At 45.7% G+C, this 26,676-nt stretch overlaps 1 long non-coding RNA gene across 1 annotated transcript; it reads left to right on the forward strand.

Annotated features, from left to right (window-relative positions):
• Positions 1-12,418: 12,418 nt before the first annotated feature.
• LOC117775187 lies at positions 12,419-14,366 on the forward strand. The gene is made up of 2 exons (XR_004616210.1): positions 12,419-12,521; positions 12,593-14,366. It is a non-coding gene; the product is annotated as an uncharacterized LOC117775187 (long non-coding RNA).
• Positions 14,367-26,676: the final 12,310 nt, after the last annotated feature.

Below are 26,676 nucleotides of genomic sequence, written 5' to 3' on the forward strand. Positions count from 1 at the left end.
ACTCTGGTATAAATAGTTTTTATTTCAAGTTAAAGTTCACAACTGTGTGAATATAGCTTATTAACTTCAAGTTACCAGTTGGAGTATTTTTTAAGTAACTGTAACTTAATGCTCTGCTTGACTAAATAAACTTAAAAAATTATGCCAGTGTTGAATAATAAATCCTGAACTGTCAGAATATATTTCAGGAGAAATATCGACTCTTCTCATTTAACCAGAGGAAAACAAATCCAGTTTCTCAAATGATGTTTTCTATGTTCACACACTTTAACAGAAAGTGTGCATACAATTTAAATAGTCATAGAATATTATGTAAAGTAATTTGCTCTTTCATCTGCGTGTGATCGCAAATGTTCAGTGTCCAGATGCAGGTCCACACACCAGGGGTTGGTCCCCTGCTCTGTTTACAGATGACTGGTAGCTGCTGGATGTCGGAACACATTGATCATTATGCTTATTGCATGTATAGAATATAGAAACATTAGTTTTTTGAGCGGAGCTGTGAAAGGGAAACGAGGCAGGATATGTCTTCGTGTAGCTAACAGTAGTGAAACAGCTAAAACTAGACCCTTTCCTGAACAGTGTCACACCTCTTCCTCCTCTTTTCCACTGGTACACAGTGAGTCTTTGCAGAAATCTATCGGTTAGAAAAAAAGAGAGGAGACAAAAAGCACGGGTCTGGGTGGCACTTTGAGCGAACACCCCCATGAAGCCATTAAAACAGCCCCATTAACAGCAGGATAATGTACAGGCTCTGTTTTGTGTGTGAGCCCTTTCACACACACACACACACACACTCGTATGCAGACAGACTCTCGCCCACACACACACACACAGACACACACACTTTTATCCCTCCACGGAGAAAAAAGGGAAAGTTGCTTGTCTAAGTCTGGGCTGACTTGGCCTGAGGCGGAACCTGACCTTTGCACCACAAAGGTGAAAAGCTCTGTTGTCATTGGTTTGAGAAAAATGCCTCCAGAAGTAACATTTCTACCTCCTCACATCTCATCTTTTCATGTTACTGTGGGTTTTTTCCTCCTCTCCTCTGCCCCCTTTCTTTCCTCCGCTGAGTGAAAACCTCCTGTAGCCTCCCCAGCCCACCCCCTCCGACCCTGACTCCCCCACCGCCGCCGCCGCCGCCACCGCCTCCCCTCCCGTCTCCTTCCCTGACAGGCCCTGCTGCTGCTGTAACGTTTTTATCACCGGGCGGCTGCACACCTAGGAGCCGTGCAGGACGGAGCGTGCACTGTAGCTCGTGGGACGGAGAGAGGGGGAAGATTGAGTGTAAGTGCTCGCTAAACAATGTTCCAGGTTTTCCTCGGGAGCCGCGGGGTCGCCGCTTCGGGGTCAAGTTCACGACCTTGCTAAGATGTGGATGGTTGACCTCGACCCGGGTGAAATTATATATATTCTTCCCCTCGGATGACGCGGGATGATTGAACAGCAGATTTTACAATAAATAGCATCTGTTCTTGTTTTGATCCGTTGCTTTGTCACAACAGTAGAGATGCAGGTGCAGTAGGTGTTTCTCCGTTTGATTTAGACTTTTGATTTTGTGTTTGTTGAATTTCAGTGAAGAAATAAGCGTCGTAATTTGGAGATAGAAATGTTTGTAGACACGTTTAAATACCTGATGAGTCAGAGACGTGTAAAACAAACTTTCAGGGGAATGTCGAATCACATTGAAATCGCTATCTGATATTTAAATTCACTTTTAAAAATTTTCAATTCTCAAAAATGCTAATAAAAATCTAATTATTGTTTTATTATTACTTATAAAAGGCAAATATATATATTTTTTAATTGGATTAAACTCATGACGGCATGCTTGTCATAAAACGGTCGTAATTTGCATATACAGAAAAATGTATAAATCACTTTTTGACATTTGAACGTCTGTATTTTTGAGGAGCTACTTTCCCATTGCATTTGCTACCAGATCAATAATATAAGCATTTATTCACTATGACTATTTATTTGTTCATCGATATCTATATTGTCTGAAATTGTCTAAAAGAGCTGCTGTCATAAATAAAATAATAAAAGCTAGTTTTACGATCCTGAGCAAATGTTTGAGTCACATTAACATAAACTCACGAGGTTAAATTGTTCAGTCACATTCGGGGGAACAAGGCCACTCGCTGAAGTCAAATGTTCCCAGAGACACAAAGAGAGGTTCCAGTTAATTCTTTGATTGAAACGACAGAAATAAAATCTCTCTCCTTCATCTCTGGACTTCAACTTTAGCGTCTGAGCTCTGTGTCTCTGCTGAGCGCTGATTGATGAGTGCAGACCTGACTGTGTAGTAAACAGAGAGGGTCTTTCCTGAAGAGGGGTGAGGAAGGGAGGAGGAGGAGGAGGAGGAGGAGGAGGAGGAGAAGGGGGGAGAGAGAGCCTGCCTTAATGAGAGCTGAAGACAATGCCAGTGTGATGAAAGAATAAAAGTCGCTCTGCTGGGATTCAGAATTAGAGGCAGAAATTGATGCTGCGAGTGAATCTAAAGAGCGAAGGAGAGTGAAAATTAGGCCACTTGCTTTAATAGCGTGCTTGTGCATCAGCTAAAATGTTCTGTCTGGGCCTTAAAGGGACACGTGCACGGAAATTACCTCGACCTCGGCGACCTGTGAATATGCATCCGTGTGTTTATTCTACTTTTTTGTGAAGGAGCTTTACAATGAACCTGGAGCTGAAGGTGTGTAATTACAGGAACAAACATTTTCAGTTTCCTTTAACGTGAGGAAGGTGAGCAGCGAGGAGCAGAGGAGGGAGGAGGTGTGCAGGATAAGAAGTAGGACGCCCCCCCCCCTCCCTCCCCTTGCAACCGCCTGACTCACACCTTCATGTACAGGAAATACATTACGGCTGCACGCACCACGAGAGAAGATGATTGGTTGGAAAGATGACGGGTTCAAGATGCTGGATATGAATGGTGCTTGAATTCTAAATATCTATTTCCAGATAGAGTTCAACACTTTGTGCACAAATGGAAAACAACAGGCTTCACCTTGTTTTGGATGAAGTCATTGAGCCGTTATTTAATATTTAATATTCTTAACTTTAACCAGAACCAGGTAGAAAAACTACAACAACACCACCACCAGGCTGTTTGACCAGGAGTTTGTATTTATGGGGTTTTTAATCAAAGCTAAAATCTGGTGAATGTACTAATGTTCTTTATTTATTACTGATTGTTAATAATATCTTTATTCTCTGATAATAATAAAAAAGATTAAACTTGAGCTTGTTGTGTTTAACACTGGATTAAAATAACTGGATTTTAGTTTTCATGATCTAAACAGAAACACTGGGTCAAAATTACATATTAGCACTGGGTATGATTTTTACTGTTAAATGACATATGGCAATAATATTTTACTCTCTTATTTTGTTAATACCTTACAATATAAATATATTTTACTATCTTATAATCTAAAACTGTGTCCAGTGATTTCTTTATTTAAAATCCAAACAGTATCACAGTGTGTTATTGTTTTAAGTCCCAGAGAAAATACACTTTATTACCTTATGATTCAGAATAACATCACTTCAATCTTTTTAGTTTCTGATATCTCCACCTGTGGCTCATCTACACAACGAAGATACATGTCTAATATATTTAAATATATGGGGATAAATAAATCTGATTATTGGTTTCTCTTTAAAATAATATTAACACATTATCATACATCTCGAGTTTATAAATTGAAAGTCATTATTCAATAATAATGAAATGAAATCTATCTTATTTACTTTATGTCCAACTCAGGATGAGAGGAATATTTTTCAGTGTTTGATTAAAAAATGCACAACACACAATAAGCATCCATATATAAATATACTATTTGTTTTGTGCTAACAAGCTCAGGTTCGCTGAGAAACTATTTACACACAATTCATCAATTTCTCCAGGAACTCACACACGTGACCAAACTTTCTCTGGTGAGTTTCATCCCTTCACAGAGAATCGAGCTGCAGAACCGCACATGATAAATATTTAAATATGAGGCGGCACAGAGGAAGAGGATTTGAGGTGTGTGTGTGTGTGTGTGTGTGTGTGTGTGTGTGTGTGTGTGTGCGTGTGTGTGTGAGGCGTTGTGAGTGAGAGAAGAGGGTGGAATTGGGTGTGTGTTGACAAGGGAGATATTGTGTATTGGTTTGTGTGTGTGTGTGTGTGCTGAAGGGGGTGAGTGATGGAGAGGGGTGAGGAGAAGGAGGTGATGGTGGGGGAGTCGGGGTAGCAGTGGGGTGGGGTAGGTGGGGGGGGGGGGTTTGGGTGGTAGCCCCGCTGTTTGGCCATACGCTCCTGCCTTCTCTTGCCTTTTCAGCCTGGCTGACCAGAGAGCTCATTTGCATTAGCGGTGTGTGTGTGTGTGTGTGCGTGGGGGGGTGACGGAGAGGGAGGGGGGGGGGGGGTTGGATTTCGCTCGAGGCCTGTCTACTCTTCCAGGCAGTAGACTGGTGTGTGCGTGTGTGTGTGTGTGTGTGGCAGCATGGAGGCGGGGGGGATCACGCGCTGGCAGAGAGGACGTGTCACGTCCATGTAGCCCCTGCTAATCAGGGCCGGTTTGAGCCGCGGCCAACGAGCTCTTCCACACCATGTGAAGAAATGCAGATAATGGCGCACGCTATGGACAGAGATGCATGCTGGGAAAATGCTACATACATGCAGAGGTGAGAGCTGCTGGTGGGTTAGCACGGAGTTCAGCATATGGGGTGGTATCCTGTGTGTGTGTGTGTGTGTGTGTGTGTGTGTGGAAAGGCCACGAGCACACACGCACTCACATGGCTACACTCCACCAGCAGCTCTTTTCCATTGCAAATCCTCAGCCATTTGGTGAAGTGCTAGTGACCCCTATGGGCAAGATGCTGAGATTTTTGGCTATTCATGATGTGCATGGCTGAATCTGCACCGGCCCCATGAAAAAAGGGGGGGAAAGCAGAAAGGGGGGAACATGCACATGTCATGTAAAACCTTTACGACAAGCGACAAGAAGAAGAACATTGGAGTCACGCTCGCAAAGTGCTGCACAAAGCCTGCGCCTGATTTAATGCTCAGCTTCAGTTCTCGATATAACCATGCAACAATATTTTAAAAACAAATGGAAAGCAGGAGTGTTAGCATCAACCCGAGGGCAGAGTATCTGTGCTCCGAGAGGCAGAGGAAGACGTGGATGAAATACTGAAGGAGCCTGTGTCCTTAAATCCGGGAGAAAACATAGAAAACACTTCCTGCTTCTCTGCAGACGGAAGGAGAAACTTCTTCGTCAAAATAAAAGTCACAAACTTGACTTTGAATTGTGCTTTTTCTTCCTGGATTTTCACAATAACCCTTGAATTTAACCCAACATCTCTCTATGTTATTTTCTCCTGTAAATGTTTGATTATTAGCTTGTGATGAATTGTTTATCTCTCAGTCTAATCTCGAGCAGCAGCAGCGTTTGTTTTTATCTAACCCTCGTACGACCTTCTTCGACAAGACTGTACTTCTGGTCATGCCAATAAAGCAATTTTTGAATTTGAATGGGAGTGCGTATGTGAGACGGAGGGAGGGAGGGAGGGAGGATTGTGACAGCAGCAGTATCAGCGGCGAACAGCACCGACCCCCTCCCCTCCCTCCAGCTTCACCTCCCTCAGGTCTCCAGAAAAAGACGACTTTGCCTGAGCCGAAAACCTGCCGCTCTTATTCCGCCGTCTACAAACAAAAAGCGGCCGAGCGAGCGAGAGACACGCAGACAGAGAAAGTGAAGGAGAGAGAGAGGGAGAGAGAGAGAGGGAGGGACGGAGGAGTGAACCACGGGGAGAGATTTAGCCGGCGAGGATCAGATTTGGAAGCGACCCCTGCGTTGTTCTCCCTCGCCCTCGCGGTGGCGAACGGGCGGAGAGCAGATGTGGCAAACACAAGCCAACCTCCGCCCTCGCTCCCCCCGCAGGTCCCTCTAAACCCCGTCTGATCTGCATCTTAACCGGAATGAAAAAATACACATAATGTATTCCAAAGGCAGAGGAAAATAATACGACACAAAGGGACGATAAATAGGAGGATGAGGCCTGTAATAAGCTAAAGAGGCTACATGGATAATAACCACGGAGTCGGAGATGTGGAGACCTGGGCCTATATGTTCCTCCTCTGCCCGCTCGGGATCTTTAATCCTGGGCTTTGATGGGGGGGGGCTGCGAGGGGAAGGGGCTGAGGGTGAAGTTAGTGTAAGATGCATTAGTGTCTTCTACACATGTGCGCCCTAATCCCTGCTCTCCAGCTTTTTCTGAGCTGCTTTTGTATTTCATTTTCTCTCTCTCTCCCTCTCGCCTCCTCCCTCCCCTCGCTGCCCTCCATCCTCTTTTCTCTCCTCCTCTCCTCTCGCTCTCTCTCTCTCCCTCTCTTGACCAGTTAAATCCCGACGGGGCCGGCGGAGTGACAGGCTCCATTCAGCGGTGTGCTGGGGGTGACAGCTGGTGAGAGGCCCGTGTGAAAGAGCGTTGCCCCCATGATGCCTCCGCCACCCCTCCTCTGAACACACACACACGCACACACACAGACACACACACACACACTTACACAGACTCTCACACACACACACACACACACACACATACAGAGCTCAGGCAGGAGAAGGGCTGAGCAGCATCTCTGCCCCATCAACCCCCTTTGCGTCCTTTTCCCCCCTTCGAGTCTCGTTGGACACACCGAGAACGGTTCTGGCACACGAGGAGCAGGTAGTTGTCATTTTGTCCGTGTCAATCTACGGTGGGTTTTGTGGGGGGGGGGGGGGGGGGGGGGGGTTGGCGCCGCGGCGGTCATCGCTGCACAGAGATCACCTGTCAGTCAAAGCGTGTGAGCAGCTACTATCTGTCTGCATCTGTTCGGCCGCTTCCTGCTCCCGTTGAAGTCGGACTCTAACGTCCAACAGAAGAAATCACAGGTGGATCAATTTAATAAACTCAAACTGGAAGGTCGCTCTATCTCCCCACGTTATATACATATAATAACCAGAGGAATGTTTTAATAGCAAACTATAAAAATATGAATAAAGAACCTCACTCTGGGGTTTTTTCCCCGAAACAAGAACCTCCTGTATTTATTATTCATATCTAAGAAAAAACTGCACTCGGCGTAAAAATAACGACTTTTGTCAACACCGCCTGAACAAACCCACATTTATTTGTGTCGAAATGTCGAGAAGTGTGACGTCGGTTACCGGAGCCCGGAACAGTCTGAACTTGCTCCATGGATTTCAACGAGGCTCCACAGTTTCCAGCTACTTGATCCAACCGCCCTCCCCAAAGTACAGTAGTTGGTCCGCTCTCAGCACGGCTCTCTAGTTAGTTCGGTTCATTAACAAGGGGGAGCTTGTGTTGCTCTGAGGCCTGTGGTATTGTACGTGTGTGTCTGTGTGTCTGTGTCTGTGTGTGAGTGTGTGTGTGTGTGTGTGAGGCCCGTCTGGTGCAGCCCTCATGTCGTCCATGACAGCATGTTCTTTCTCTGCCCCCAGCTTGCTTGCACTGCCTCATGTCCATCACTCTGTGTGTGCGCCCTCACCTGCACCTGTTTGTGTGTGTGTGTGTGTGTTTCCTCCCACATTATGGCATCTGTGTGTGTGTGTGTGTTTCCCTGCCCGCCTGCCTAACGAGGGTCCCTAGTCCATATGTGACTTCCTCATTAACGGGCCCACATGACAGGGACAGAGGCTCTGGCCGCTGGCCCAGAGTAGGGCTGACACCACCGGACCCCCAGACGCTAGTGGGACCGTGTGTGTGTGTGTGTGTGTGTGTGTGTGTGTGTGTGTGTCTGTGAGTGTGTGTGTGTGTGTGTGCGTTGCCACAGATGCCCTAAACATGTGGCCCCCTGTTCTCTCTTCCAGTTAGGGCCACTAATTACAGGCTGGATCTCTCCCTCCATCCCTCCATCCCTCCGTCCTCTCTCTTTTTGTCTGTTTTTGAAGTGATAATGGCGTCACTGGCTCTTAACTGGCCCGGCGGATGATTGATAGTAATTGATAGGAGAGGCTGGAGATGCGCCGCTCGGTGTTGTCGCCCGAGAAAGCGTTTGGTTGACTGTCGGCTGAACAGTCGGGGAAAGTGAGATTCATCGGGCGAAAATAAGCAGAAGGAGAAGCTGCGACCAAACCGACAGGTACAGTATCTCTGCGAGCGGCACACACACGGCAGTTTGAACCGCAGCGCCAGGCAAGCAGCACCAGGTGATGATTGACAGGCTGTCACACGCTGAGCCTGCTCTCCACTACTTCCAGTCAACTCTGCAAACACTGTACTCCCGCCTGCCGTACCTGGCAGACGCACAATTGGATAACAAGCGGGGCTGTTTGTGCTGCCGCTGCCACACTCGCTGAGAATCACCCGCAAGAACAAATAATGTCAGCAAAGCTTGGTGTTTTTGTGCAGTTGGTGGTCCCAGTGTGTGTGTGTGTGTGTGTGTGTGTGTGTGTGTGTGTGTGTGTGTCTGTGTGTGAGGACACACAAACATGAACTTACACTCCTCTCTGCCCAAACCACCGTCACCACAGTGCCTCTGAAAATGCTGACTATAGAAAATGATCTTTCTATCAATTTAGGAGCTGTGGTGAAACAATAAGTCCAAAGGTCCAGATCATCAAGTGAAGTGAAGTCTCACCATCATTGATTTATGCTACAGGAATAATTTACAGAATCTACAGCTACTTTATATAATATCTTTTTCTGTACTACTAATAAATGTTCCTAAAATATTATAATGTGCATGTGGTCAGATATTTAAGCGTTCCAACTTTTTTTGTAAACAGAAATTACAAACGGACTGTTGAATTTACATTTCCTCTAATTTCTGCAGCATTATAGTATATTTAATATTTATGAATTTAGATTTAGACAATGAAGTAAATGTCCGTCAATCTTCACCGACCCCAACTCTCTGAAAACACAACTCTCAAACCTAATTGCTTCTGATGAAATATTATTCGAGCTAATTACATTTTTCTTGCCCGTGTGCTCTCCCACACAGTCCACACTTCAAAAATCAGCATCTAAAGTGTGTTTTATCAAACATAATATTCCACCCTTCATTAGATGTGTAAAGTTAATCTTTAATTTCAACGTATTCTGGTTATTTTGCACTACTTCACATATATTACCTCAGCTGTTTGTGGCCAGAAAGGGTGAAAATAGCCAATAATGTCTATTAAATCTCTGAATCAGCAGTTTGAAGGCTCTGGAAATTGATTATTGATTTATGTATTTGATCTGATTGATTTGGAGCTGTTCACCCTGACAGGAAAGATGTTTTTGTCCATATGATGGAGCAGCAAAGTAAAACAGGAGCCAGTGTAATAATAACTCAACTTTAGAAATAGTTAGAGTAACACTTTCTCCACGTGTCATCGCAGCCCAGCTGCCTGCTGATCTACATTTGCGGAGGAAACATGACGGCGACACTACTTCAAGGATTCCCCACATTTAAAACAGTGACAAATCCTCAGATTCAGGATAAGAACGTGTCCACGCTCGGGTCGCCGCGCCGTGCGGTTAGGTTTCTCGTGTCCGGGACGTGTTTGCCACCTCTGACAACCACCAGCTGCTCCTCGCCACCCTTCTCTGACCTCGGGTCTGAGCGGTGACGGCTCCAGTACCGGTGTACCTGTCAGGCTCACACATGTAGACCTGCCTTCTTACACATATGATCATTTCAGGGTCGCAGCGATTCTGTCACAGCACTGAGGGTTTTAACGTGTGCAGCATCTTTGAGTCGGGATAAATCCTCAAACAAGTGACGGTGAACAGTTTGACTAAAAGATGAAGGGTTAAATCAGTCTAATCAAAAGTAATAAAATAATGATTCTACCATTGCTGCTGTAGAAAAAGAAGGGAATGTAAAAAATAAATTTAAATATATAAATATTCCACAATTAACAGGAAAGAGTTCAAGTTCTGGTTACGATCGACTGGTGATGTGCAGGTTTATTAATCCGTGTGTGTGTGTGTGTGAGGCAGCTGACGGTGTTGAACACGCACGCTCAGTTTCCACACGTTTTATTTCTCCACGTCGTCCGTCTGAGATTTCTCTGTTTACTTCTAAATAATGACCTGTCACACTAACGCTCAGGCCCCTGGGGCACTTTAACGCTCTCAGCACATATCGTTTTTCCCCTAAGCGGGTCTTAAACTACCTCCTGGTGTTAAAATTAATGCCCCTGCCCAGACGCAGCGTTGACCCCAGACAGCCGTTTGACCTCTGACCCCTCAGTTGTCTTGCTGCCGATGCAGGGTAAACAGAGACAGAAGGCTGCCTGTCTGTCAACGTAACGATCCGTCTGTCTGCTGACGTGCTGCGTTCGGGTTGGGATGGATTCACCACAGAAATTAGACGGAGAGAAAAAACCTTCATTCAGTCATTTAGCAGGACGTAAACTACAAATGTCAAATATATTAATGTCGTGCCTGATAATTATGTTATTGTATAAAATAAACCTGGAAGAAACATCTTTAGAAACTCCACAAGATCCCCAAATAAGATACCAGACAAATAAAAGTCTATATTTACTAAGTATTAATCAATTATTCACCGTAAAAGCATTAAAATTAAGTTATTGTTTTAAATAAAATACATTTTTCTCAAAGATAGCTTCAGTCTTTTCACTGTCTTCGATATTTTGGATTAATTTCTGGATAGTGGGAGGAAGTGGAGACGCGTCATCCATCTTCATTTACAGTCGATATTGTGGCACAATTAAAAATGGAATAATCAGGACAATAAAAACCAAACCTAGACAGTTGTGTCTTTCTACTGACTAATTTAATTTAATATCTATAGAGTGAGTAATAAATCAACACTGAACATTACGTCTGTGACAGAAATACGACACGATCGTGTACATGTACACACTGCTGTGTAGCTGTGGGGTAACTTAGAGGGGTTTAGTTTGCCAACCTGCCTGTGTGTGTGTGTGTGTGTGTGTGTGTGTGTGTGTGTGTGTGTGTGTGTGTGTGTGTGTGTGTGTGTCAATCAAAGCGTCTGTCAGTCAGTCGACAAGCTGCAGAGATAAAGAGAAAAAACCTGTTCTCAGAATAGAATCAGCTGTTGTGTTTCACTCTCACTCGTCATTCGACACAGATAAAACCAGGTTTTCTTTGCGGCAGCAGTCAAAATGAAAGGTGGCGTTCCTACAGCGCGGTTGTTGAGGTGCGACGCCCGGGCCTGACGAAGCTCCGTCCTCCCTCTGAGCCACGTCCCCTCTCCACCGTGATTGCCCTCTCGAGACATCTCGTGCGGCTGATCTGAATGATTCAACCTGGTGCAATCCCAACCCTTTAAAAAAAAAAACGTCCCCTCCAGTGTTTGGGTTAAAGAAATCAAGTGAGGAGAGGAAGTTAATTTTGTTTTCACTCATTTCACCTCTGAATGTGGCCCCGGGCAGACGCAGGGTAACGAGAAGTGAGGCTGGTTGTGATAAAGGCTATCTGCACTTCTCTCTCCCCCACAATGCACCAGCACAACGACTGGTCGGGGGTCATTTGAGATTCATTTAACGTCTGTTCCATAGACTGGAAGAGGTATTCACACATGGCAACCGATTTGTCTCAATTAAACCTGCACGGTATTCACAGTAGTATGTTTTTAGCTCTTTAAAAACATGAAGTTTTGTCCAAAGCACCTCACAACAATACTTCTTATAAATGCATCCGTCGGATTTTCACTCCTTACAACACTTGTATGTAAAGAAGTTGTTTGTTTACTAGGAACCAAGTGGATCCATGAAATGTACATGTGATTATTATCTGCAGGTATTTTCAGTGGAGGAAAGTAAATAATAAAACAACTCTGAGGTACTTTTCACCGTACTACGTTCATCTGACAGCTACAGCTACTAGTCAGTGTTGTACTTTGAGTAGAAGTACAGGAGGAAGGAAGAAATCAGGGTGTTGACGTCCTCTTTCGTCCCGAGCTGCCACTGGAAATGACTTCCTGTCTGCTACGGCTTTAAAGCTGAGCAGATGTGAACATCTGGATTCACAGGAGCTCTGGTGTGAATTTATGCGAGTCCGTGGCGTTTCCAGCAGACTACACTATTCTTCTCTGCTGTGTTTTGTGTATACATTAGCGGACATGAATGAAAAGGAAGACAAATCGGGGGCTTGGGGGGGGAGTGAAAGAAAAGAAAGGAGCGACTGATAGGATCAGGAGAAAGAAGCCAGAGGTTGTTAAAGGTAATGAATTTATACCTGTGTCTGTGCAGCCTTTGTCGTTTATAATTGCCGCTGTGTTCTTCAGCGGCTGAGAAATGCCAAAGAGGAGCGCTCAAACAAAACACCTGCCCCTGCTGTTATTTTACGACAATATTTCCTCCCTGACAATCCCGTCTCGGGCTTTCACCGGCTCCCCCGCCAAGAGTCTGCGAGAGAAAGGCGCGTTTTTTTTTTTGTCGAAGAGGGAGAAGGGCTACCACTCGGGACACAAAAGGGAAAAGTGGTGACATTATGATGAGCCCGCGATGTTAATTAAAATAAGAGAGAAGAGTCCATTCAGCAGCGTTTCACTGACGCGAAAACAATAAGCTTTTGTGTTAAGAGAAATGTGATTTGTGCGACATGAGCGAAGCAGCGGACATGTCCCTTAAATAAGGAGCTTTTCAGTGAAACGTCACTTCCCCACCAGGATCCAGGCTTATGTGCTGATGGGTTTATCTGAGGTGAGGCGTTACACCGCATCTCATTCTAGTCCCTTTGCTTGTCATTTAAGCGTTTTGTAATTGGTACTGTATATCACACTGCTCTGTGTGTTTCTTGTCATTTAGGTCTCTGTTATCCAATTCAGCTTTTCCTTTGCTTGTCATCTTTTTATTTAAAGAGGTGATGTTTGATATTTTTCTTTCACGGGGCCCTAAGGGTTTGTTTTGTTTCACGTCAAGAAAATTTATATTTCTGACATGCCGTATCAGCGAGCATGTAAACACTGTAAGCCAATCTGTGCGTTCGCCTTCAAGTGTTTGGGTGTCGGCGGATGTCAGGCGCGCATTCTGTCACTTTCTATCTCGTATTCATTGGCAGGATGAATGCATTAAGACACACAATGCTTTTTTCTATATCGCTGCTCTCCTCGGGCTGTGTGTGTGGGCACCAATCAGTCCAAAAATACATTAAGACAAGTCGTGAACTTCCCGGCGTCTTGGGCCAACGCGAGCCGAGGTGGGAGAGTGTCTCTAAAACGGCTCGGTAATGTTTAGATGTGGTGATTCAGGGCGACATTAAGAGGCGTTTGACTTCCTCCCGCTGTTAATGATCCACTTGCCGGTGTGAACGGGGACATTATGGTGTTGAAATATGGAAAACTTCGTGAATGGAAAGCACCAACACCACAGGGTTCACCTGTAAAACGGCCTCTTATCCCTTCGTCGTTATTCCACCGTGCGGAGGAATCACTGGGAGTGTGGTTCCCTACAGATCGATCCTCACACATCTACAGTTCATTTAAAGATGTGTCTGCAGGTTTAAATGTTACAACAGCTGCTGCTAATGGCCACACTGCCCCCCCCCCCCCCCATGATTTCCAGTCGTACTGCCCTGTATCGTCCGTATTCGTAAGCTTTCAGAAGACATTAGCGTTGAGCTCAAAGCAACGCTGGCCCTCGTGGAGCTGTAAAAGTGTAAAATCACGATCTGAACACCGTATTCACAGAATCACTTAAGACAAGTTCTGTGTTCCTCGGCCATAGATTCTCTTCAGTCTTTGTTCGAGCTTCTGAGACGTTATCTTTATCTTCAGGATCCAGCTTCCGTCCATCACTGCCGCAGACCTGGATTTCTTTGGTGTTTTAAGTTGTCACATTCTCTTCATTATCATTTTTATTATTATTGTTGTTGTTGTTATTTTGTCTACCTGATGTACCGCAGTACAAAGACTGTATGGATTCACTTTGATATGACAATGATGCAAATAAAATGATGGCTTGAAATGACAGGAAACTACAATGAGCTGCTGCTTCTCTGAAAACAGAACTGGGCCAATTTATATACCGAGTAATTATCAGTATTTTTCTTCCAGCCTGCGCGGACACGGCAACTTGACAAGTGAGAGGGTTTCATTTTCCTCTCAGTTCTGCTGTTTTATTCTATGGTTAACAAAATACTATAAAGTAATAAAATATTATTATTTGACGCTGACCTTTCTTCCCCCTTTTCAGTCCAGACCTGCTAACCGCCCGTCGCACACGCTAAACGCCACACGCCACACGCTCTATCAAAACCAGGATGATGGACAGTAATAGCAGGTTCAAGCCTCGCTGAAAACTTGCAGCTTAAATGAAAAAAGGCACATTCATTTGCTTAAAGTGCTGCCTTCTCTTTTTGACTCTCAGAGGTGTCTAATTACTACCTTTTAAAAAATGAGTATTTCAACCACGAAATATCACTTCCTCAAAGTCTCTTTTTAAAAAAAAAGGGGAGACCTGTCTCGAGTCACTGAAATCACCGCCTGGGGGATGGAGGAAAAAAAAAAACCACACACAAGCGCCTACGAGGAAAATGATCAATCTTGTTTGATGAAACGCACCAGAAGGAAAGAGGAAGTGGATACAAGCAGGAAAGCAGCGTGTGGAGGTGGAAGGGGTGGACGGATCAACACATGCACCAACCAAGCTTGAACTCCGCAGTCGTGCAAAGCAGTTTTTTCAATTTGAGCGAAAAAGTATTTGCTTTTTAACTCGAGGGAGGCTTCACCCGACGTTACCAAACATTAAACAATGTTTTGGTCTAACCTCGACCCCGATTCTTCTTTCCAAAGTTAACTCATGTGCATATTTTCGGACTTTTATCAGCGTAGCGCCCGCGCTCCCTTCAGCTCGGGCGGCTCTGACTGCTCGCGCTCCCCTGCCCTGCGGTCTGCTGGCAGCACCGGCGTCTACACGTATGATAAAGAGAACGCAGAGTTGAAAAGAAAATCAAGAAAGCAAGGGAAGTCTGACAGGGAGCATAAGTGGTGCAAGGCGCCGCAGAAGTGGATGAAGCTGTAGGTGGTGGTGGTGAACACTTGGTTAAAATACACTCTGCAACTCTGTGTTTCCTCTGGAGAGACAGAGCAGCGAGTGCATTTTCCTTTCACACAATAAACAACATAAAACGTCTCTTTCCTTCCTCTCTTCTCTAACTCGATGCCTTCGCCCCTTTAGGACGCTGTGGGTAAACAAAGTGTGTAATGTTTACTTGGCTGCGGTCACCTGGGAACCTGTGAGCAGTGGCTCCGACTTGTTTCGGCATCAGGTACATCTGAGTGGTCTGCGGCATCTGAAGGTATCAGGGATGGCGAGGAAGGAGTGGAGGATGGCGGCGGCAGCGGTGGAGGGGCGGTGGTAAGACGGGAATCGATTCCGAGCTCTTTCAGGCTCACTTCCCCGGCTGTGCAGCTGCTAGCAATTACCTGAGAGGGAAAGGAAAGACTGTGAAGTAACCCAGCGCTGAAGGCCTCTCCTCGGCTCGCACCCCGAGGCTCTAATTACTTCACCAAAAGCCTGAATATCTGTCAGAACCAATCAGAGGCAGCCGGGAAACAAGAACACGGCAGAGCATTCATTTGTTTGCGAGGAAAACACTCGCCAGGTACTTAGCACTGAATCAATGTTTGATTTATTAATGCGCGTATGCAGGTCAGAGCACCGAGCTTTATTATGACAATTCTCCCGCTCGCAAATAAAAGCTGTGGAAAATAAAATTATCAGAAGGAATCGCTTTTTGTTTTGTTTCCCTCGTTTGCAGGAGATTTGAGTCGTGTGCGAGAGAGGAAGTGAGAAAAGTTCGTCGGGAGTTGTCGGCAAAGGGCAAAAAGTAAAGTGAAGCAAACAGGAGAGGTGCTACTTCCAGATGATAATCTTCATTCATGTGTCCTTTTCCCAGACTCTCCTTTCCTCCCCCCTCTTCCTCCTCCTCTTCATCTCCTCCGTGGGATTGGCTTTGGAGTGCGGCCGTCCCCCCCGCCATATGCTTGGCGCCACTCGTCTTTTAGAACCACTTTGTCACTCTCCCTGGTTTGGAGCTACACTTTGAAAGCGATGTCGCCGGATGCAAAACACCCGGGGAAGGTGGGCCAGCACCAGACAATGATTAATACGGCTCTCAGCCATCTCCTTGAAGGAAATCGAGGCATCATTGCATCGCGGTAGAATTACTTTGGTTTAGAAGGAAGGAAGGGGATGAGAAAGCAGCACCATAATTCTTTGAATCGCCATATACGGATGTTTTTTAATTAAAATGTTTAGTGCAAACACATTATTCACAACCTTGAATTGCGCGGGCGAAACTTATACTTTATGCATCGGGGGAAAGTGTTGAGACTTTGTCACATCCATGAAAGCCTCATCTTGATTTCCCCGCCGTTCCTCCAAGGTTGAGCAGGTATTTTTACACCTTCCACTTGAGTTATAGAGTAATAAATGATGAGAATACATTTGCAGCACTTTTCTAAACTTTGGGCTCCTGCGGAGGAGAGGGGGACGCGGTGAGAAACAAACGCCGGCTGTCGTGGAGGTGGAAGGAGGGTTTTTGTCTGGGAATGTCGGGGGTGTGCTGATGCATTAAAGGAATCTTAATGAAGTCTCTGTGCACGACCTGGTCACTCTGGACATGAGGTCGGGGATCAATGAGCCCTGCTAATATGTGTTAATGTAAGAGAAGCCTAATTAAGACCAACAGGACACAGTGATGAAGGTGTAATGCAGCTGCCCTGCGACGGGGAAGGTGTTGACTTACATGTTCGCTGTGGAAACATCTGGGAGGCCGTGATGTCATCTTCACACCTGAGGAAGACATCATGGTGTCATCACAATGTGAACACAGCTACAAACACCGGGACAGAGTTTAGAGCTGCAATCATCTTTATCATCGCTTCGTTTGTTCATTATTTTCTTTTCACAGATGAAACCTCAGTTGCGGTGCCATGCAAATGAGAGCCACGCAGCCCATACTCCATCACACATATCATTATAAACCTCTGCCCCACTTCAAAACCCCTGCTACCAATAATCAATCTTTCCATGTTGGGGAATAAAATGCAAAGCGCTGAATTAACAAGCGGGCGTGACAGGCTGATTATTGATTTAATGTCAGCGGCTGGCTGGCACATACATCTCTGAGGCGCAGCGCACTATTAAAACGTCCTAACTAGGGTAATTGCATTAGACACCTTTTTATACCACTTTGTGTGGCTAATCGGCGTGTAATAAGGAGCGAGGGGAGACAGGAGCCATTCGCTGAGTCAGTGGCCGAGCGATGTCACATCTGAAGGTGGAGATAAAGAGAAGTGGTGACAGACGGAGGACAAACACACATCATCACTCTTGACTCTGCACATTGATCCTGATGACGGACGGAACTTATTGCTAATTTCCCTCGTTTCTTTCTTTTAAATACCACATAATAAATCTTTGCTTTAAAAAGGTCCACGGTCAAGAGAGGAAGGAAGCAGCAGCAGCTCCCACTTCAGACTGTCCTGCAGCATCAAGTACAGAGTCCCTGAAATATCCAACTGCGTCACTGCAGCAGCTTGATCGTGCTCCAGGCCTGGACGACTTCCTGTTGCTCGCTGAATGAAGATGTGAAAACTTCAGCGTGGACCCCCCCCCCCCCCCGACGAGGCCGCCTGAAAGGGAGGAAGGGGGTGGAAATAGGGGCAGAGAGGAGGGAAGGAGGTGGCCAGGTGCCAGGTGCTCCGTGTGACGGGACTCCCCATCGTCAAGGAGACATGGGTCAGGGGGCATGCGGGGGGGAGGGGAGCGGTGCTCTGGGAGGGCGCGTGCTCCGAGCAGCGGGGGCGGCCGGGCTTTGGCATGAATTGCCCGCCCGCTGAGCCGCTGCTTTGGGGATGCTGGAGGAGAGGTCACGTACCCAGTGGCCCTCAAACGCACACACACACTCACTCAGCAATAACAAGGAGGCTCTGTGTGCGCCGAGCTAGTCACAACAGCTATTCTGCATTTAGCACAAACACACACACACACACACACACACACACACACACACACACACACACACTTGGAGGGGATGAATTAGGTCGGCTTCGCTGGTCAAACAGGACAGCTCTCTCCGCAGCAGGGCACTAAACACAAATTATTCTCACTAGAATGCCTCTAATATCAAAGAGGAGAGGGACAATCAGCGGCTGGACCTCCAGCGCTCAGACTGTCCCGCCGCTCAGTGTGGCGCCGCATAAGGCACCTTGTCCGGAAAAGCACCTGGACACAAGAACACTGCGGACGAACGGACAACGCTACAGCCCGCTGCAGAACACTGAGGTCAGCTTCTTTGTCATTCAAAGATTAAGCTTAGATACTTAAATGGAGAAACTGTTGAAACTATTGTACATCAATGATGCCGTGCAGGACTAAACTAATAATGTTAGTTAACCTTGTGAATTATAAATACACATACATATATTTTAAAAGGTTTGAGATGTAGATGGAAAACTGCCATGTGATAAAAAATGTAACGGCCGTAGATCTTGTTTACAACATTAAAAATCACGCTTTTATAGATAAGCCTTTATTAGACAAATATATATCTTTCATTGGCCAAGATCTCCTTCACAGACGGATAAATGTTGAGTTAAATATGGACACCACTCACTTTCAAAGGTCGCCATCTTGGATACGTAGCAGAAGAGGAAGGACCACCAACATATTCTCAAACTTGTAGGCGAGCACGTAGCATCTGAAACAAGTCCACGACAAAGTAAAGCGTTCATGTTAGTTATTTTGGTGGGTGACAATGACCCTGATTGGCTGATAGCACCAGCTACTTTAATCACAATAGAAGAAATGTGAAAAGATGTTGGCAATTTACAAGTCAGGAGATGAATTCATTGCAGAATTTGTTCCAGATTTACAGAATGGATGTGGAAACTTAACCGACTCAATATTCACGTCTCTTTCCCAAAGTCAAATACTCAAGATAAGTGTTTATTATTCAGGGAAGAAAACAAGCACTCTTGGTTAGTAATGACGGAGGATCATGAACCTCCCCCTCACCATGACACTGCTGCTAAACTGGAGGCTTGTTCTCGCCAACGGTGCGTGATGATCTCACTCTGGCGGAGGAGGCCAGGAGAGGAACAGTGAGGCCTGGCCGCGCCGCTCGGTGATAAACTGAATCAAAGGCCAGAGGTGGCTGCGTCTGCCTCCAGCCGCCTGATTGCCAGAGACCCTGGATCCCTGCCTTCATCATCCGACAACCTGCGAGAGAGAGACTCATTCATTCACTCAGTCCTCTTCCACACACCGCCGGGACCTCACCAACACCTCGCCACGCAATGAATCAAACACTGTGCCAGGAAAGAACACAAACCCCCACGCACAATCACACACACACACACACACACACACACACACGTGAGCGGCACATCCACGATTGTCAGCGAAGACAAAAGAAAGTTTGCTGACGAGTTTATGACTTATTCCGAGGGCAAATTGCCGCAGCAGATGGATGCACAGCAGTAACAATCCGGCACGACGTTTCTTTTTGATATCTAATCACGGCAGACGTCAACAACGCCGTCCTTATTATGGCGGTAATGAAAACCGAATCAGTCTCACACGGATTAATTTGTAAAAGAGAAATAATTAAGACAAAGGTCCTGCATCAGGCAGACAAATCAGAAAGACAACAAAGTATGATGCGTGACAGTTTCCCGGCGTCCTCCCGCGGTGATGCAGGCCTGTCCTTTGTGTCATGACTCGTCGCTCTCTGGCATTAATCAGAGCGTCGTCCTATCTTGTTAGGCTGAGCTGGGAGATGATAGGGAGACTGCAGGTCTTTAATCAAGGTTAGAATAATCTGCGATGGTAGCTGATTATAAAGCTGATCATCAGCAACATATTGTCACCTCCTAATCATCCAAATAAACAGAGAGACCTGCCCTCAGCCCCACATGGAGGAATAAATTACACGTGCCCACATGCATGTGCACGCTGTAAAAACACACACAGGAACGTCTACACACGTGCACGCTCAGATACGCAATCTGCAGCACGCAGCACTTTTACATCAAATACTTTTTAATGCAAATATCACATTTTGCGGAGCCTTTTGAAATTCCCTGCCTCTCAGCGATTGAGAGATGAACACACAGCCGCTAAGAAACCGTCGGCTTGAAAGACATCCATCAAGACAGCAGATAAACAATGAAACGGCTCCTCTGAAGTCGATGATATCCTCAACTTCTTTCTAATCTACTTTCATGTGCTTTGTCTCCTTTTTTTATTTACTCCCTCTTTTATTTCACCTCTCCCGGGGTGAGCCTCTCCTCTCCTCCCTCTCTCCCAGAAGCTCATTACCTTGGGACCGAGTCTCGGCTGTTTTCAACACAGCGAAATTATAACACGCCCGGCGACGGCACTCGTTAGCAGGCTTGTCAATCATCGGAGCGGGCAGGGGGAGAAGCAATCGGCGCCGGGGTCAGCGATGAAGATGTTCATTCTCTATTCATCCATCACATCTTCCGGGAAATCAATTTACACCGCATCAGCGTCACAGTGCCTCGACAACAGCGGTGATATGAAAGAGGAGGGAAACAACTTCTGAGGGAAAGACAGAGGAGAGTGGTAGATTCGTTTAGATACAATCTAATAAACGTCACTCATCTTGTTTTTTTCTTTACCGTCACCTCCGGGTTACCTGAATCCTTTGTCCTCCACTGGAAATTCTGATCATAATAACTTTTATCAACAGTCTATTTTGAAGGAATAGCTAAGTTAGCGCTTACTAGTTAGCAACACGTTTATCTTCATCCCGCCATAAGTTACTCGACCTCCTTCCTTAAATGTGCTTCCTCTTCCCATGTCCCCGTTACTTATGTATTCTCTTTGCCAGGTGGCAGGTGACGAGACAGAGACTCAGGATGTCGCTGCCGCTCACATTAATGTAGTTGTTGCTTTCGTGCAGATGTCATCTTCATGGTTCATTAACGCTGTTTGGTTTAGGGAAACCTGAAGAGCGAGCGGATGAAAGACAAAAAAGACAGGTAGAGATGGAAGGGACTCGGCGGCGGGGAAAAGTAATTGGCAACGTAAATGAACCCCGATGTCGCGCTGACACTGTCCACGGGCGCAGACTGCAGATGAAAACGCCTTTGAACAGCGATTCTGTGCAGGACATGGCGGCTTTGAGGAAACCTGAAGTGCGAGGTGGGAAATAGTCAAGTAGAAGGAAGTGACAGAGCAGGAGAAGGAGGACGGCGTGCCAGTTTGTGTGCATGGAAGCGAAGACGGGCGTGTGTTGCCAGGAGTGTGTATTGTGCGAGTGTGTGGGTGCTTTCATTCCAGGAGATGTCATGCTGCTTGAGCAAACGGTTCTCCGTTAAGGCCATCCACCGCCTGCTGCCGGCGCCGCCACCCCTGCTGTACCCAGCCAGCCTCGTGCCAACGCCTCCGACACGGCGGCCGCCAATGCCAGGAGCCCGCCTGCCCCTCGTCTCAGCAGAGCAGATGTCACTCAATTGCCCTCCACCTCCCACGAAAAGATGCACCACCACCACCGCCACCAACTCCTCGCCTCCCTGACAGGCAGCCGTGCTGGCATGCCAAGCAGGCGACACCCAACGTGTGAAGAGAGAGGGGTGGCGGGCATATCGACGGGACGGTGAGGGGGAGGAAGGGAGGAAGGAATGCACAGTGTGGGAGCGTTGTCGATTTTTCGCACTCCCTCCATCGCCTCCCCCTCAAGCCCGTGAGGCGCCCACCTCTCCCGAACAAACACCACCGCTACGCACATGCCACATGCACAGGCTCACAAACACATGCACAGTCCTCCTCTCTCCCCCGCCCCCCCCACGCCTCACCCTATTTCTCTCCCCCGTTTAGCAAAAAAAGAGACACACTTTCCCCTCTTTCTCCCGAGATGACACCCCCTGCAGGCCTTTGGAATATTCTAATTCTGTTTCCCTAACTCTTATTATGTGTAGAGTGTGTGACATGTGAATTGTAATTAGTCGCTCTGGGGTGAGCAGAGAGCGAAACCCCCACCTCGCAAGAAAATAGAACCAAAAAAGGAAGAAGAAAAAAACACTGGAGGGCGAATAATCTTTCCAAATACCCCATCCAATTTTAACCCCCCAATCACCACCTCGCGCTCCTGTCGCAGACTTTGATTTTCGCACATGCTGTAGGTGTACGCACACACTCCCTCAGCCCTGCAGCGCTCTTTGTTTCCCCTTCCAGCGCTGATCCCAGACCACTCACCTCCTCCTCCGTGCACACGGTACAGTAGCGTGCCTCCTTCACAGCGTCATGGATCTTATCTGCAGGGGAGGCCTGTATCAATAACCTCGCAGCCTCCGGTTCCTCCAATACAAAGGGCCCGGGCGACAGGGGCTAGCTGTAGGGATGGGAGATAATGGGATTGAGGTGGTACTTAAATCTCAGCGAACCACGGCAGCTCAAGTAATTAGTGGATGGGATCCATACTGGGGGCGCTAAGCAGAGCTAATGCTACCCTGGGCTCTGCCACTGGAGCAAAATTAGCAGTATGGGAATGTGTGGAGCTATCGCACAGATTATCTGCTCCGCTCGCAGATCTGTCTCTCCATCGTTCTGCCTCAACTTCAGCTTCGCCTCTCAGAGAAACCCAACAGGAAAAGAAAAGGGAGGAATCAGGCCAGGGGAGGGGTGAGTCGGGGGGGGGGGGGGTGAGGTAAGGGGATTGTAATTTCACAGCCATGTCAGAAGAGCCAGCCGAGGCCCTGTCTTTCCATTGAGGCTTCATTAGGGCGAACAATGGACTTCCCTGCCATCTAATTAGACGAGGTTAATGAGGAGAGGAGGGCGGCGGACGATCCCCACCGCGCACGCCGTGTCACGGGCGGGGGAGGTGGTCAAGGGGTCCTGGAGGTGTGAGGAGGGGGTCACCACGTGGCAATCTCACAGATTATCGGGTATTTGAAAAAGGAAACAAGGGACAGTGCCGGGGCTAAACGCGCTGATGTGGGGGGGTGTAAACGTCACGGGCGTCACAACTTAACCTTAACTTTATTGATCCCTGAAGCAAAAACAAAGTCAGTCAGACTATGATGCTAATGAATACAAGAAGAAGACGTAGATATTGAGAGAAGTGAACACAGTAAAGTGAAAAAATAAATATTCGTCAGTGCTGAGACACCAATAATTATAATCAAATTAAAAGTACTATAATGACATAGATCATTCTCTTTTACTTAAAGACAATAAGTTGCATCGCTGGTTTAACAGTTTAAAAACAGAATTTGCGGGTGATGGCCGACTTCCTGAAGGTTGGACCATCGTTACACTTCAGTGACTACATCAGAAAGTGGAAAGATGAACTCCACTGGAGACTGAACTTAGTTTGATGCTGAGCGTTTCCTCCAGACTGGTAAGTTGATGCTAAAAGTAACAAATAACTCACGTGCAGCCGCTTTAATCACAGGTGAGAAGGAGATGTTGCAGAAGACTTATCGAACATCACAACCCCTGAAGGAGAAGAAAACACAACACAGAAAATCAGCTTGTGAACTAACTGCGGTTAGTAAATTCCACAACAACACAACGTGCTACTCGTTGTGTTGTTTGCTGTTAAGAATACAGCTGATTATCTGTTTTAGAGAAAAGGAAGAGGAGTGTGAATTCACCATTAGAGATGTGACAGACACAGGAACGGGTTTATTTGTGTCGCAGCAGCAGGAGCAAATGTAAAGAAACTAGTGTTTTGATTTTATGAGAGGATTGTAAACCAGATAGATAGAAAGTCAACTGGATAGACGACTAGACGGATAGATAGATGGATAGATAGACAACATATAGACAGGCCGACAGACAGATATATACTATATTCTACAGTTTACTCAGCCGCAGCTCTTTTCATTTCCCAGTAGAAACGATGCCGCCGCCGCCGCAGCTGACATGCGCGAGCAAAATGTTAATCAAACAAACCCCATTTCTCCTCAACAGCTAAACCAAACAAACGGGCCTCAACTTTTCCATTCAAGTCGGAATGACAGCGTAACACAACACAACAGCAGCGAACGCACTTTTTCTTTATTCAGGGAACGTCAGCCGCGCGCTATTCTGTTGAAAATATCAACTTCAGATGTTGATGGGAGGAAAAAAGACGGGCGTTTTGTCTGCCTTTGTTGGTTCGGGCTTGATATGCTGCCTTGAGCCTTTCAAGCCATTTGTTAGACTCAATTTCTTCCTCTGTTACATCTGCAGATTACGTTTCAAGCAAACAACGAACAACATGAAGGCACAGAGGCGCTATTATGGTGAGAGAATGACAACTTGCATAGGAAGAGAGCGAGAGGAAATACAAGAGAGGGATGGAGAGAAAAAAGAAAAGAATTGACGTAAAGAGGGCCAGGAAGACTGGGAAGAGGCGGGGATATAAGTGATGAGACACTACAGTGATGGGATGTATGCGTGTGTGTATTGTAAATGCATTCATGCAGGTTATGCAAATGTCGGCGCTTTGATTCTCTGGCCTTAAACATAGTCTCCCTCTTATTGTCGTCTTTTCTTTGACTCGCACTCCTTGTTTTTTTCTGCCTTCCGCTGTGTTTTTGTTGATTAAACGTTACAGACAAGTGTTTCGGCTAAACTTGAAGTCTGAGTAGTGATTTGAGGACGTGTTTACATGTGATGTGTTTTCCCTGTCCGTCCATAACGCACAACTTTACCACAAAACCTCATTAAGTGAGTTTCGTTTGGCAGCAAAGCACGAGAGAAGGTGCAGGAGATGTTGTTTTTGCCCCAAAAAACGAGAACATATACAGTGACAACCTGTTTTCTAAGAGTAAACATGGAAAGTTATGACATGTCCAGGAGGAGATATTGCAATTTCCAATTAGAAAGTCTCTATGTAGCATATCCCTCCGCCAAGGCCAAGAATTCCTTTACCTGATTGTCTAGTTCTTATAAATATCAAAGAAGAGTAAAGTTGAGTAAAGTAAAATTCAACGATTAGCACAAGTGTAAAGGAATAAAGTCTGATGAAGTATTTCAGATTATTAGTTACATGTTCTGATTTGAACAGCTGTAGCTCCACCCACTCAGGTGCAGCTCAACCAATCAGATTCCGGCACCAGCAGTTGTTCCATGTATATAAACAATATTGTTTGCTTCTCTTCTGGTTCAGTTTTTTAAATTGCAGATACTTTTAGTCGATATTTACAACATGTTAATTCATGTTTGACTTTAGAATCCCCCGATGGAATAAATCTTGGGTTTATCCTGCTGCTGTTTCGTGTGTTAAAGGTGCTGCTGCTGTTTTTAAGTCCCATGTATTGATTTCTAGTTTAAATATTAAAATTTGGAGCAAGAAGCAGAGTTTGATGAGGCCATCGGGAACCTTGTTATGTCTTTGGGATTATCGGGACACTTTCCCCCCTGAATCCATCACAAATGTATTTTTAATTCATCTCCTCGTGTTCCAATCGCTTCTCCACTAACAAATAAACAAATTAAACCAAAACCCCAGACGTGGATGTGTCACCCTGATCTGGTTTAAGCCTAACTGAGCTATCTGGGGGTCAAAAAACAATCTTCCCCAATTCAGAATCAGACATTAGCTGTGGTGTGATCTCACCCCGCTGATGAATTTGTTCAGTGTTGTTTTTGTGCTTTCAGGCCTCGAGGAACATGCATCCCCGAGAAAAATCCTGGATCCCCAGCGAGAGTGAGACCGAAGTCCTGTTTCCATATTCCACAGCTCCACATGCTGTGAGTGCGCACACTTCAATGAGGAGGATCACTTGCTACAGAGCGGCTGACGAGGCCCGTGTTCCTGCTGCTCAACACAAACACACACTGCTTTAACCTGGATCGCCATCTAGTGATCGGATTCCGTACAGCTCCTCGCACCGACCTGCACCGTGGACAGATAAAAGGAATGATTATCAGGACAAATATAAACTATATTTATCTAATCATCACAGAAAGATCTCAGATTGCGAATCAATACAATTAAACCACTAATTTCCAAGTAAGGGTTTTCAGGGGAAATGAGCAATAACACATAAGTTGTCTCTGGTGTTATATTTCTGCTGCAGCCTTATATCTTTAAAACAGCGAAGTTTAGAACTGTGACCTTGTTTCGAGCTTTTTAATCGATGCCGTTTGAAATGGAGCAGATGTTGAATCGCGTTGTCGCCGCCTTGTATTTTCAAAAAAGGCAATTTTGAAAGAAACACGTACTCCAGATCGTTTCTGGCATTGTCCTATTTCAGTACGATTTCTCAGGATTTAAGAAATACAACTTCGATTTTGGCTTTTTGTTAATACGCATTTGAATAGGATTTATAGGATTTGAAAAATACAGCATTGTTTTAAAGTTTCCGTCAGAATAACAAGTCTAATTCTGACATTTTTTAAATGCAGTTTTGAATGGGGACGGATTCTTCGGCTTATTTCTAGTGTTGTAAGTTTTCAATGCATTTTATTTTTTATATATTTATTTAATACTTCATTAATAAAACATTGTTCTCAACTTCTGGTCAATGTGATTTTTAATGGATAGGTTACTGTGGCTTGTTGGTGTTGCATCATGTTGACATTGTCTCGCGTCCCGAAAATAATTACGATTTATTTTTTTACAATAACATCACTAATAATGTTCAGGATTCCAGAAATCTAAACTTTTCTTAAAGAACCATCGACCACAACAGACGAAGCTGCTTGTTAGAAACAAAGAAGAAAATGT

Source organism: Hippoglossus hippoglossus, chromosome 2 (assembly GCF_009819705.1).
Source record: "Hippoglossus hippoglossus isolate fHipHip1 chromosome 2, fHipHip1.pri, whole genome shotgun sequence".
Lineage (NCBI taxonomy): Eukaryota > Metazoa > Chordata > Actinopteri > Pleuronectiformes > Pleuronectidae > Hippoglossus > Hippoglossus hippoglossus.